The sequence below is a fragment of the Dromiciops gliroides genome, chromosome 4, assembly GCF_019393635.1.
Source record: "Dromiciops gliroides isolate mDroGli1 chromosome 4, mDroGli1.pri, whole genome shotgun sequence".
NCBI lineage: Eukaryota > Metazoa > Chordata > Mammalia > Microbiotheria > Microbiotheriidae > Dromiciops > Dromiciops gliroides.
This window is the reverse complement of record NC_057864.1, coordinates 475,541,732-475,555,668: the sequence shown is the minus strand read 5'-3', so window position 1 is coordinate 475,555,668 and position 13,937 is coordinate 475,541,732. Positions and strand designations below refer to the sequence as shown.

The window sequence follows — 13,937 nt, the reverse complement described above, 5'->3', positions numbered from 1 at the left end:
AGGAAGTCCTTTGTCCCACAGAATCTCGCTTACTGCCTTGAATATTTCATTAGAAAGTTTTCCCTGGGAGTCTTAAGGCTTTCTTTCCGGATGAGCCGCACCTTGAACCTTTAACAGTCTGAGTGATAAGAGAGAAGGTTGATGTTGGGCTGAGCCCAGGAAGAACTGGGATAGGCCCTGAGGAGGGCGTAGGACAAGCTGAGGGTGATATTTGCCGGAAAGGGAGGGGGGAGAAATTTCTTCCCTTTGCAGGAGTGCCAGAGGATTGACAGCTGAATAGGAAAATGCTTAGGCTAATAACCCCATGGTGTTAACAACTGACGTTTACGCAGTAAAAGTGACTTTCCCACTCCATTATCTTAGCTGATCCTTATTAATAACTTTAAAGGTTTCAGCAGAGTAGTTCCTGCCCCAACCCTCCCCCAACTTTTTTTTTTTTTTAAACAATTGAGGAAACAGGTTCATGGGCTCAGGATCACAGAATTAGATCTGGAAGGCACCTTAAACATTACCTAGTCTAACTGAGGCCGGGTGGGTTAAATGACTTGCCCAAAGTCACAGTATGCAGCAGAGCCCTATATTTGGGCCCACATTCTCCAGTTCCAAACGCAATGCCTTTCCTACCATACCTCAGCTCCTGAGAGTGATTTACCCAAATTCAGGCAACTCATAAGAGGAAGAAAGGGAGGGTTTGAACCCAGAACTTCTGTCTCCAAATCGAGCTCATTAGACCACAGTTGGAATTGATTTCACTTTTTTTGTGTTGTTGTAGTTAGAAAGGAAAGGGAGAGGGGCGGGGCATGTCAGGAAATGACAAAAAAAATGAAAGGGGGTAGGGAAGGAAAAGAAGAAATTTACATGATAATATTGTATATTTGAAAGGAATAGCAAGTTGTATATTATAGTAAATTTGTAGTTTCCTGTGAAGTCACCTTTTTTTTTCTTAATTGTACTATGCTGGGGCAGCTAGGTGGCGTGGTGGATAGAGCACCGGCCCTGGAGTCAGGAGTATCTGAGTTCAAATCCGAGCTCAGACACCTAACACTTACTAGCTGTGTGACCCTGGGCAAGTCACTTAACCCCAATTGCCTCACTAAAAAAAAAAAATTGTACTATGCTATGGGAATGCTTGTTTTATTCCATAATTTAAAAATAAAATAAATTAAAAAAAAATGAAAACCACAACCAGCTAAAAATAGAGCAACCAACAGAGGGACTAGACTTGGAGCTAGGAAAATGTGAGTTTGAATCCTGCCTCAGGTTTTTACGGGCTTTGTGTTGTTGGACAAATTATTAAATATCTCTCTGCCTCAGTTTCCTCATCTGAGGGCATTGTACTTGATGGTCTCTAAGATCTTTTCTTGTTCCAAATCCATGATCTTAAAAGAAGAAGGAAGTGGTAGAAGACAAACCATTTCCCATATGGATCTACAGTCTCCTTATCCCCACCCACAACCTTCCCTTCCCCTCCCATACACACAGTTAGTGGTTTATTGAGTCGTTTCAGTTGTTTCTGAGTTTCTGTGACCCCATTTGAGGTGTTTTTTTTTTTTTTGGCAAAATTACTAGAGTGGTTTGCCATTTCCTTCTCTAGCTTAATTGACAGATGAGGAAACTGAGGCAAGCAGGGTGAAATGACTTGCCCAGGGTCACACAGCTAGTAGGTGTCTGAGGTCAGATTTGAACTCAGATACTCCTGACTCCAAGCCCAGTGCTCTATCCACTGCACTACTGAGCTGCCCCTAGATACACACATACATGCACATACAAGACAGGCATAACTTCACAATATGAAGGTGAAATAATCAGTCTTGATGATTGGCTTCCAGATAATCATAGATATTGGTTTATCCATTTGGCCAGTGGTCTGCCCATTACTTTGTCTTGGAAGGGTCAGGATTGTTAGTCTAAGGAAACAAACATTCCCCCCACCCTGAGGTAATTGAGGTTGAGTGACTTGCCCAGGGTCACACAGCTAGTAAGTGTCAAGTGTCTGAGGCCATATTTGAACTCAGGTCCTCTGGACTCCAGGGCCAGTGCTCTATCCACTTAAGGAAACAAACTTAGGTCCCCTAGGATATAGGGCTTGGTTTGAACTAGGTCAAGTCAAAAGGGGAAGTTGTCTTAACTTGAAGGATAGAAAAATGGAATGTTAATTAGTGTTTCTAGATCACCTCAGAGAAATTCAGAACCCTTTCCTCGCTTTGTCCTGGGGTCATGGATCTAGATCAGGGAAGGCCCTCAGAGGCCATCTAACTGTACCTCTTTATTTTATAGATGAACAAACTGAGGCCCATAGAAGGTGAGTGACTTGTCCAAGGTCATAAGGTTCTAAGTGACCAATCCTGTGATTCCAAAGTCTCTGCTTTTTCCACGGCACCCTGATGCCTCCAAAAGCATTCACTTCCAAAAAACCAGGTGTTGAATCATGAGTTCTTGGGTTTCGCCTTAGTGGAAATGACCCCAGCCAGCCACAGCTGGACCCATCCCAGCTTCTGTTCTGCTGGCCTCACCCTCAGGAACCCACATTGAGGCACCACAGTAATTCTCCAGGTAGGAAGGGGAGTGTCTATTTATATGGGTGCCTGTGGTTACAGGGTAGGCATAGGGACTGTACCTGTGCATTTTTGAGTATAAGAAAGTCTCAGGAAATTCCCTCCATCCATGATCAGCACCATCTCTGCAATTTACAATCTTAAAGCATTGCCTAAAGCAGACACATAGAATTGGTCAGCAATGCTGCTGCCTGGACCAGATTATAGCCTAACTGGGAAATATTTAGTAAAATAAATAAAAATACAACAGAGCATGGATAACACGAACATGTGACTTTCCAAGCCAACATCTGGCCACATGGATCCTCATGTAGCTTAGTGGCCCCCATTTCTATTTGAGTTTGACACCACTGACTTGAGATTAAGTGACTTGCCCAAAGTCATATTGCCATTACGTGTCAGAGGCAAGGGCAGGCCCCAAATCTTTCTCATGCCCATGCCAGCTCTCTGTCTGCTATGCTAGTGGCTTCGAGTAGGTTATCATGAATACAGGAAATCTGTCCTTTGAGTTCATCATTGTCTGGAACTCCCAGTATGTGAACTCCCTTCACCAACACAAATAGCCACTGGTCTACAACTCTGGTAGAGGTAGATAAACTCTAGAGAACTGGATCAGACTCAGAGGGATTAAGTGACACAACCAGAACTTGTCAGAGGCAAGATCTTAATACAATTTTTTCTGACCGTAAACTACTCTACGTACTACTATACCACATGCTCTCTCTTTCATCCATCCATCATCTATCTATCTATCTATCTATCTATCTATCTATCTATCTATCTATCTATCTATCTATCGATCTATCATCCGTTTGTCTGTCTGTCTAGAGAGACAGACAAAGATAGTGTCGGAATCAGAGTTAAAGTTAGTCACATGCATATGTACATATATGTGAGACATATATGCATATAAGAGATATGTGTGTGGTATACTATATATAGGTATAACATACATAGGGCCACATTATTCCTGCATTTATTAAGCACCTACTCTATGCCAGGCCCTGTGCCAAACGCTGTGGATACAAAGAAAGGCAAAAGCAGGCCCTGTCCTCAAGGAGCTCCCTTTCCAGGAAGGGGACCCCTCGGAAGCAACAGCGCAGAGCGGCCATTTCCGCCCTCCCGGGTGGTTTCCAGGCTGCCCGGCGGCCTGGGAACCATGAGAATGCTCCATGCAAACAGCTGGACGGCCCCTCCCTCCCCTCGGCTCGGCTCCTTCCCCTTTTGTTTCAGGCGGGAGCAGCCGCCGCAGCCGCAGCTGGCGGAGGATCGCATCGGCCCCCGGAGCCGGCAGAGCCCTACCGGGCCGGGCAGGGCTAGGCCGGGCAGGGCTGGGCAGGACAGCCTCCCTGCGCCCGCCCGCGCGCCCGCAGCACATCCAGAGGCTTGGGGCTGCCAGCCGCCCCCGGGCCGGGTGGGGAGGAGGGGCCGGAGCGGAGCCGGGGCGGGGCGGGGGGGGGCGGGACCCTTTGCTGCCCGCCCAGCCTCCTGCCCAGCCGCCAGCCTCTGCCCGCCCGCCTCTGGCTGCCTCCCACCCTAGCCATCTCCCAGGGCAGCGCAGCGCAGCGCAGCGCAGCGCGGACTCCGGGGCTGGCCAGGCTGCTCTGGGCGCGGGGGCTGCTGCGGCAGCATCGTCCTCCTCCTCGTCCTCCTCCTCACCGTCCTCTTCTTCCTCCTCCTCCTCCCTCCCCCGAACCCCAGGGAGGGAGGGGCAGGGAGGCGGGGAGGCCAGCGTTTGGCGAGGCCGGCCGGCCAGGCGGGCAGGCGGGCAAGGAGGGAGGACAGCGCCCAGCCTCGGCCCCGGCCCCGGCCCCGGCCCCGGCCCCAGCCCGGCCCCAGCCCGGCCCCATTCCCGGCCCCAGCCCCGGCCGCCTCGCCATCTGGATGCGGAGGACCAACGCAGGCAGGAAGAAGGTAGGCAGGCAGGCAGCGGGGCCGGGGGCAAGATTGGGGCTGGGGCTGCCCGCAGCGTGGAAGCCCCAGCCCCTGCTGGCAACAAAGGAGGGAATGGGGGGAGGGAGGGCCCGGGGGAGGCGCCGGTGGGGCTCAGGAGGGGCTCGGCCGAGGCTGGGCATTTTGGTAGCGGGTGGGGGGAAAAGCATTGTCCTTGAGCAGGCTCTGTTTGCGTGTCAGGGGGCTGGGGGCGGGGGCGGGTAGGAAAAAGAGCATGGGGACCTGCCTGGGTGGGTGTGTGCGGGAGCCATGCGAGGTGCCAAATGCCCCTTTTGGTTCTGCCAGGGGCTGGGAGCCTGCCCACGCCGAGGACAGCTCTTTGTTAAATGGGTCTGTGGGGTTTACAGCCAACGCCGCTCCCCCTTCCCCCGTACGAACTCCTGGAGCAGGATGAGGGTGGCTGATGCCCACAGAGCAGGGGGAACCTGGGCACACAGGCATTTCAGCATCCTTTCCTAGGGAGCAGGGAGGAAGGGAGAGGCTGGGGTCAGGCTGAGCGCTCCGGCTTGTGGAGAGAGACTTTTTGCCCCTTGTTCAACGTGGTCCCGAATGGGTTGGCCCCCTCTTCCTGCCCCCTCCCCCTCCCAGATGCCTGCAGCTCTGGCTGGGTGGATGGTCCCTGTGGGCTCCGGGATACCATGAGACAGCAGAATTTACTACCCTTGCAGGGGGTGGGGGCCCGGATCCTGGGGAAGAGATGCTTGCCAACAGCAGGCTGGCCAGGCAGTGGTGATGGGGCCTAGGGGCCCTGAGTTCCCCCCGGATGGCTGGGTGGATGCACAGGAGTCCTGGGCACACTTGTGGGAGGATTCATTGGTGAGTCTTTCTAGCCAGGCCCAGGGTGCTTTGGGTCCCCCAGAAAGGATGGTGAGCCAGTGAGAAAAAAGCTGATTGGCGACATGAGCCTGAATCTATACCACAGACTCCTCCCTCTGAGTCCCCTCGTACCTCAGTTTCCCCCCAGTGCTAAATGTGATTCAATCAAAAACATTGCCACCAACCAAGCTTAGGGGACACATCATGGTGGAAAGGAGTGGTGGAAACTGGAAATCATTTTTTACACTTTGGGTCCTTTATCAATGCCTGAACCACCTACCCCAAACTCCTGTGAAGTATTAGGGGCTGATGCTTTGGCTAGGGCTGCCCAGGTGAGAAATCTTGGCTGCCCAGAAGGGGACAATGAAGGTAGAGGGAAATCTGGGGGGGCAGAAGCCGGACACCAAAGGGGGTGCCGTTCCTCTGGTACCTAGAACCTCCTAGCAGTTCTTTCCCCTGCCCTTAAATTCTGGGATAGATAAAGGGAAGCGGTGTGATCCAGTGGGAGTCAGAAGACCTGAGTCAGAAGTCTGCCTCTGATCCTTGTTACCAGTGGGAGTTTGGGAGTCACTTTACCTCAGTGGCCTCATCTGTAAAATGGAGAGCTAGGACTAGACTCTAATGCTAAGGTTAGAGAAGTTTGGGGGCAGGAGGAGCGGCCAGGACTCAACCCACAGCTTCTGACTCCAAAATCATGATTGTGTTACCTTCTTTCTCCTAAGCGCCCATCCCTGCTTCTCACCTTGTCTATGTGCTCCTTGAGGGCGGCTCGTCTGCCTCATACTCAGTGTGTGACTCTGGGCAAGTCCTGTCCCCGGGCCCTAGTTTTCTCATCTATAAAATGAGGAGCTTGTTCTCAACGGCATCGGGGGTCCCTACCAGCTCTAAAGCAATGATCTTGAGCCATGGCACCTCGTTGGGCCTCAGTTTCCCTCTCTGTAAAATGAGGGGTTAGACTTGGTGGCCTCTCTTCCCATTCTAGATGGATGCTCCCAGGAGCCTCTCCTCTCCTCTGAAGGGCTGGCCGGCCCGAGCCTGGGGTCGGCGAGTGAGGACCTTTGGGGTGCTGGATAGAGGAAGTGCAGGGTGCTCTGGATAAAGAAAAGAAGCCGTTCTACTCTTTCTAGTCTGGAATTTTGGCTGGGTGATCCTTTGGCCTCCTGCCCAGCGCTTCTTGGGTAACATTCACCCATTGTGCATCTGCCCCCAGGAATGGGAATTTGCTGCTTTGTTCATTCAGCGAGCCTCTATTGACCGTTGTGTGCCCAGCTCTGCTGGGGTGGGGGTGGGGGGTGTGCAGTCCTTCTGAGCCTCAGTCAGTGCTTCCAGCACAGGACACCAGATGAAAATTTTCCTAAAATACCACTTTGGACGCGCTGCTCTCCTGTTCAGTGGCACGCCCCCCACCCAAAGTCCTTAGACTGGCATTCAAGGCTCTATACAGTCTGGCTCTACCCTGCGTTTTCAATCTGATCCAGTAGGCCCCAATATGAACCGGCCTCTTCATGGAGGAGTGTGGCCCAGTGGGGAGAACCCTCACCTTGCAGTCAGGGGACTGAGTTTGGGTCCAGATTCTGCCTCTTGATGCCTGCCTGACAGTGAAGTCACATGGCCTCCCATGGTCTCAGTTTATCTGTAAAACAGAGGATTTGGAATAGGTGACCGCTGAGGTCCCTTACTTATCATTGCTCCCAAATGTGGCATTCTTGTTACCCTCAGAGCCTTCTGACCCAGCACCTGAAAGGCCCTCCACCTCGCTCGCTCATGAGCTCTGTCTCTGTCTCTGTCCCTGTCACTATCTCTGTATCTCTTCCTTTCTCTCTGTTCCTTCCTTTTCTCTGTTTCTGTGTCTCTCTTCCTTCTTTTCGTCGGTCTCATTTCCTTTCTGTCTCTGTCTCTGTATCTCTTCCTTTTCTCTGTCTCTCTGTCCCTCTTCCTCTCTCTGTCTCTCTCTTCCTCTCTCTGTGTGCCTTTCTCCTCTCTTTGCCTGTCACTTCCTTTTCTCTCCATCTCTCTTCCTCTCTCTGTCTCTCTCCTCTCTTTGGATCGCATCTCTCTGTCTCTCTGACCTACTCATTCTTCAAGGCCAAACTAAATCTCCCCTCCTCCGTGCTGTCATCCCTGACCATCCCATGCCAATGACATCTTTCCCTTCTTTGAATTCCTATAGAGAAAAAAGGAAGATTTAGAGAAAAGGGTCCTCAGCTCAAATCTTGGCTCTGTCACTTGTTAATTTGGGGAGCTCAGACAAACCACTTTCTTCTGGGCCTTGATTTCCTTACCTGTAAAATGAAGGGGCTCTATTAGCTGATTTCTAAGAATGATTCTGACTTTAAAATCTATGATCTGCTCTTGGGCTGAAGTACTTTTCAACCACTTGTTGGGCATTTATCCAATTCTGTCTTGTAATCCTTTTAAAATTATATCCCGGGGCAGTTAGGTGGCACAGTGGATAGAGCACCGGCCCTGGAGTCAGGAGTACCTGAGTTCAAATCCGGCCTCAGACACTTAACACTTACTAGCTGTGTGACCCTGGGCAAGTCACTTAACCCCAATTGCCACACTAAAAAAAAAAAAAAATTATATCCCGTGTGGTATCTTGGTGACACCAGCTCTGTATTCAGGACTGATCCCCTAAAAGGATCATTGATTTAAAAAATAAAAAATAAAATAAGAAAACCCAACCTGATTGTAACCAGGTTGTGCATTTCCTGAGAGGAGAGGAGACTTGCTAAAATTGATTCCTAGGATCATAGATTTCCAGTGGAAAGTGGTCTACTCCAACCACCTCATTTTACAGATAGGGAAACTGAGACCCCAAAAGGACAAGTGACATAGGACCATGGGACCATCAGCCTAGATCTGAGAGGGACCTCAGAGGCCCTCATCTAGGCCAGCTCCCTTGTCCTACAAGGAGGGAAAGGCAGGGAAGTGACTTGCCCAAGGTGACATGGGTGGTATCAAAGGTGAGATTCGAACTCTGGCTCTCTGACTTCAGAGACTGCCTGCCGGGAGGTTCTGAGATGGGTCAGTCATATACTGGAAGTGAAGGATGCCAGGCAAACAGATACCATAGCCCACATTCTCCATTGAGTGCCTTTGCCATGTCAAGAGAGGAGGGCCCAGCACGTTGGGAGGACTCCCACAAGGGAATTATGGGATGATGTGGAGTCAGGAAATGTGAGAAGTTGTGGGTGGGTCGTAATTGGCACCTTTGGAAGGCGCTTTGAGGAGAAGGATGGAACTTCATAGCATTTCTCCTTAGAAGGGCTCTCTTTTTGTCCCCATTCGGGTTCTCAGCTCTACATAAAAATGTTAATAGGTAACATTTAAATAATGCTTTAAGGTCTACTAGGCACAGTCCATATGTTATCTCATTTGATCTTTACAACAACCCTAGGAAGTAGGTGCTATTATTATTCCCATTTTATAGATGAGAAAACTGAGGCAGTCAGAAGTTAAGTGACCTGACCAGGGTCACACAGCTAGTACAATCTGAGTCAGAATTTGAACTCAGGGAGAGGAGTCGGCCTGACTCCAGGCTTGGCGCTCTATGCACCATGGTGCCACCTAGCTGCTGAGAATATAGAGACCTATAACTGAGGATCAGAGCATGAAGTTGGGCAGGCGAATGTTAAAACTTGCCTTTGATCCTCAGCACCTTACCTGGTGCCTGGCACAGGGGATGCTTAATCAGTACTGGCTGGTTGGTTGGTAAAGTTGGTGAGTTTAAGGCAGCCATGCAGAGTAACAAGACTCCATGCCCAAAGCACAGAACTTGAACAAGGAAATAGCTAGTGCTCCACACGATTTCCTTTGGGACCATCAATGTCTCCAGGAAGCATTATATGGATATTATTTCCATTTTGACAAATGTCGGATCTAACCTATAGCCTTATAGGCCCCAGGCTACTCCCTCCTAACTCATGGGGGCCTCCTGCCTCCAGCCTTGAGATACATAGCTGTACAGTTGCAAGGACCTTCTGGGGTCCTCCAGTCCAATCCCTTCTTTTTACTAATGACTTACCCAGGGTCACGTAGCTAGGGATTAGAGGATTCTGGATCTAGAGTTAGAAGAGACCTCAGAGGCTACCTAGTCCGACTTCCCTTCTACAGGGGAGAAGAACAAAGCTCAGAGAACAGAAGTGAGTTGTAGGAGGTCTCATGGGTAGTAAGTGTCAGAGCTGGGATTTAAACTCAGACCCGGGGCAGCTAGGTGGCACAGTGGAAAAGGCAGCAGCCCTGGATTCAGGAGGACCTGAGTTCAAATACAACCTCAGACACTTGACACTTACTAGCTGTGTGACCCTGGGCAAGTCACTTAACCCTCATTGCCCTGCAAAAAACAAACAACAAAACTCAGACCCCCTGATTTCAGAGGCTGTGTTCTTTCTAGTGTTTCTGTTCCAAGCTACCTCCTGGGTGGGTGGGGTCTTCCTTTCTCTGACCTACCCCATGGGCCAGATGAGGAAAGGGAATGATGCTGGATCACTGGGAGTTAAAGCTGTCCAAAGAAGGCCCTCTGCCCCCTCCGCTACCCCTTCCCCTCCCCCCGGGGCCCCTTCTCCATCTTTTCCCACCCCCCCCATTATGTCCATGTCAAACCCATGCTTTGAGAGGAAATGCTTAGAAATGTTAAAGAAACATTTCCCTTCTAGTCAGAAAGTTGTGGGTTGTTTTTTTTTTAAATGCCCATCCCAGGTTGTTTTTATTAACAAGGAATAAATTTGGGGCCCAAACAACTTAACAGCTTCCTCTTTAACCCTGAACAACCCCCTTGGTGCCAAGCCATTCAGTCCCTGGAAATCGCATCCTCAAGTTTCAGCTGCAGCCCAGAATAGACACCAGGACTCTCTTTCTCTCTCTCTCCTTCTTTATTTCCGTTCTTTCCCCCCGGCCTTTTTTAAAAAGGGAAGACAGAATTTCAGTGTTTACACACACAAAAAAGTTTGTCTCACTGTGGAACCGAGGGGGACACCAGGGCTCCCGCCTTCCTGACTGTTGCTTTTGCCAGCCCACAGTTGGATCCAGGGACGGATTAGGTCTGTGGGTCAGGGCACTAATGAGATTAAGGTCAGGGACTCCAGCCTTGCACGGCCCAGCTAGCTCTGCTCCCTAGGCCTCCTGGCCACAGACTGGCTCTCAGAACTCAGGCTCCCCTGCAGATAACTGCAGTAGGGACAAGGAGGTGTATCCTGGTTGTGTTGGGGAGGAGTGTGGATGATGCCCTGTGAACGGTCTCCATTGAATCCATTCAAAAGCAATTTATGGGATCCCTATTATATGTAAAATGGGGCGGTTAGGTGATGCAGTGGTTAGAACGCCAGGCTTAGAGTCAGGAAGCCCTGAGTTCAAATCTAGCCTAAGACACTTGCTGGCTGTGTGACCCTGAACAAGTCGATTAACTCTGTTTGCCTCAGTTTCTTCATCTGTCTAATGAACTGCAGAAGAAAATGGCAAAGCCAAGAAAACCCCAAATGGGGTCTCAAAGGGCTGAATACAGCTGAAACGACTGAACAACAACAACTTTAGTTGCTAAAGTAAGGAAAGAGAATTTTTGGCTGGGGGGATTCAGGAAGGCTTCCTGGAGGAGGTGAGATCTGAGTTGGGCCCCAAAAGGCCCATGAAATAAGAAACAATCATCTGCTCAGCTCATCTGCTGCTTCATCTCACTCCTCCATCATTAGGGAGAAAAATGGAGTGTTGGGATAGGGCAGGAGTTATGCCTTTTGAGTGCCAGAGGAGAAACTGAGGCAGCAAAGCCTAGGCGTGGGTAATCAGAAGGGTACGGGACTGAGATCAGCCTTACTACTGCAGATGAGTCGTCCAAAAGCCAGCATCAGAATCCCAAGGCTGAGGGCCATCCGGGGCAGTGTAGACGCCCCATGTGGTATGAGAAGACTTTTAATGAAGGAGACATTTGAAACCCGTTCTCTCCAGCCAAGGGCCCCCTGCTTTTCACTGTCAGCTCATTGGCCTTGCCCACATTCTTTCTCAACAGCCTCTTTGTACCCCATCTTGCAGTGACTCATGGGCTGGGGGGGGCGGGGAGTGTTGCCCGGGCACACCAGCCTGCCTTGGCATAACCATTGAAACTTTCCCTGGGGTGGCCGAGATACCAGCTCTTGGCATCTGGAAAGAGAAGAATTTGGGGCAGCCAGACCTGTCGAGTCAAAATCCATGGTGTTTGTCTTTAGCTTTTTTAACATGACTCTTCCCTCCACCCCTATTATTCTGGGTCTGGTTCCCTTGTGCTCTTTTCTCCCCTTCCCCGAGGTCCTGAGAGGAGGCAGGACTCCAGAATTCAAATCCTACCTTTGATGCTTACTGTATGTAAGTGACTTTGGGAAAGTCACTTCATGTCCCTGGGCCTCAGTTTCTTCATTTGTAAAATCAGGGGATTGGCCTCTGAGGTCCCTTCTAGTTCTAAGTCTAGGATTTTAGGATCTCTTTGCTCCTTGGTGTCTATGAGCCCTAGTTTAGCGATTCATTTTAAAATTAAAATTAAAATTAAATTTTTTTTCTCAACAAAAATCTCTCTTCTTTCCCTCTTCTCTCCCCTTTATAAATTAATTTTTTGCAACCTTATTAGTATTTCCCCAGTTAATGTGCAAAGATAGTTTTCAATATTCATTTTTATAATATTTTGAGTTCCAAATTTTTCTCCCTCCCTTCGCTCCCCCCTCCACAAGACAGCAACCAATCTGATATATTTGTACACTTGTGTTAAACATATTTCCACATTAGTCATGTTGTGACAGAAGAATCAGAACAAAAGGAAAAAACCTCAAGAAAGAAAAAAAAAATAACAAAAGTGAGAATAGTCTGCTTCAATCTGCATTCAGACTCCATAGTTTTGTTGTTTTTTTTTTTTTTTCTGGATGTGGAGAGTATTTTCCATCGTGAGTCTTTTGAAATTTCCTTGGATCATTGCACTGCTGAGAAGAGCTGTCTATCACTGTTGGTCATCACAGAATGTTGCTGTTACTGTGTACAATGTTCTCTTGGTTTTGTTCACTTCGCTCAGTATCAGTTCATGTAAGTCTTGCCAGGTTTCTCTTAAATCTGCCTGCTCCTCATTTGTTATAGCACAATGGTAATGAATTAATATTTTGATAAAACCATAGAATCTTAGAGATGAAAGGGATCTTAGAGACTATATATAGTCCAGGCTTCCACTTAGCGCAAGAATCCTGTCACCAACAAACCAGATAAATAGTCATTCTGGCTCTGTTTGATCACTGTCAGTGACAGGGAGCTCACTACCTCCACAAGCAGGCTGTTGTATTGTTGGACAGTTATAATCCTTTAAATAAACAAACAGATACATAAACTAATGTTGTTCAGTCATTTCGTTTGTGTCTGACTCTGTAAACGCATTTGGGGTGGTCTGTCCTTTCTTTTTCCAGCTCATTTTGTAGATGAGGAAACTGAGGCATTCGGGGCTACATGACATGTCTGGGGTCGCACAGCTAGTAAGTGTCTGAGGCCAGATTTGAACTCAGAAAGATGATTCTTTCTAATTCCAGGCCTGACTCTCTATCCTCTGCAACACCTAGCTGCCCCAATAAACTAATACCTAAATGTAATTAATTAAAATATATTGATCGGGCAGCTAGGTGGCACAGTGGATAAAGCACCGGCCTTGGATTCAGGTGGACCTGAGTTCAAATGTGGCCTCAGACACTTGACACTAGCTGTGTGACCCTGGGCAAGTCACTTAACCCTCATTGCCCCGCAAAAACAAAACAATAGAGTATATTGATTTATTTTATTTTTATTTTTTTAGTGAGGCAATGGGGGTTAAGTGACTTGCCCAGGGTCACACAGCTAGTAAGTGTTAAGTGTCTGAGGCCGGATTTGAACTCAGGTACTCCTGACTCCAGGGCCGGTGCTCTATCCACTGCGCCACCTAGCCGCCCCATTGATTTATTTTTAACACCTTAATTCCAGAATGTATCCCTCCCTTCTCTCTGACCCAGAAGGCCATCCTATATAACAAAGAAGGGGGAGAGAGACAGACAGAAAGAGAGGGAGAGAGACAGAGAGACAGAGACAGAGACAGAGAGACAGAGACAAAGACAGAGACAGAAAGAGACAGAGATGGAGACAGAGAGGAAAAATCAATTTAATAAAACTATCCAAGCACATCAACCAGATCTGACATTATATACGGTGTTTCACACCCAAATCCCCCCACCTCTGCATATAAGGGATAAATACTTTTTTCTTCAGGGTTGAGCTTTGTCATTATAATTACCCAGCGTTCAATTGCCTTTATTTGGTTCTTTCTCATTGCATTATTGTAGGAACCTTGTGTTCCTGGTTCTGCTCACCCCACTCTATCAGTCTTCCCATGATGCTTGGGGGCTCTTTGTCCTCATCATTTCTTACAGCTCAGTCACACTCTATTACATTGGGGTCGCCCAGTTTGTTCAGCCGCTCCCCAGTGAGGGCATCCACTTTGTTTTCCATTCTTTGGTACCACAAATAACAGTGCCAGCAGCTTTAATGCTTAGGGAGTTTTTCCTTTTTTTTGAGCCCAAATCTGTGTTCAACTCATTAGTCATCCTCAATGCAGACATCAACAAACACTGACTGGTTTCCTGTTCT

The 13,937-nt window shown here is 48.7% G+C and overlaps 1 protein-coding gene across 8 annotated transcripts in view; it reads left to right on the top strand.

Moving 5' to 3' along the window:
- The window catches only part of CLIP2 (CAP-Gly domain containing linker protein 2), a 162,191-nt gene that overhangs the window by 26,598 nt on the left and 121,656 nt on the right, over positions 1–13,937 (top strand). For 2 of the 8 annotated variants that reach the window (XM_044001974.1, XM_044001972.1), the window contains exon 1: positions 4,373–4,469. The exons of the other annotated variants lie outside the window; for them this stretch is intronic. The gene's annotated coding sequence lies outside the window, so the exon portion shown is untranslated. Of the gene's footprint in view, positions 1–4,372; positions 4,470–13,937 lie in introns of those variants that run through there. 8 annotated transcript variants of the gene reach the window in all.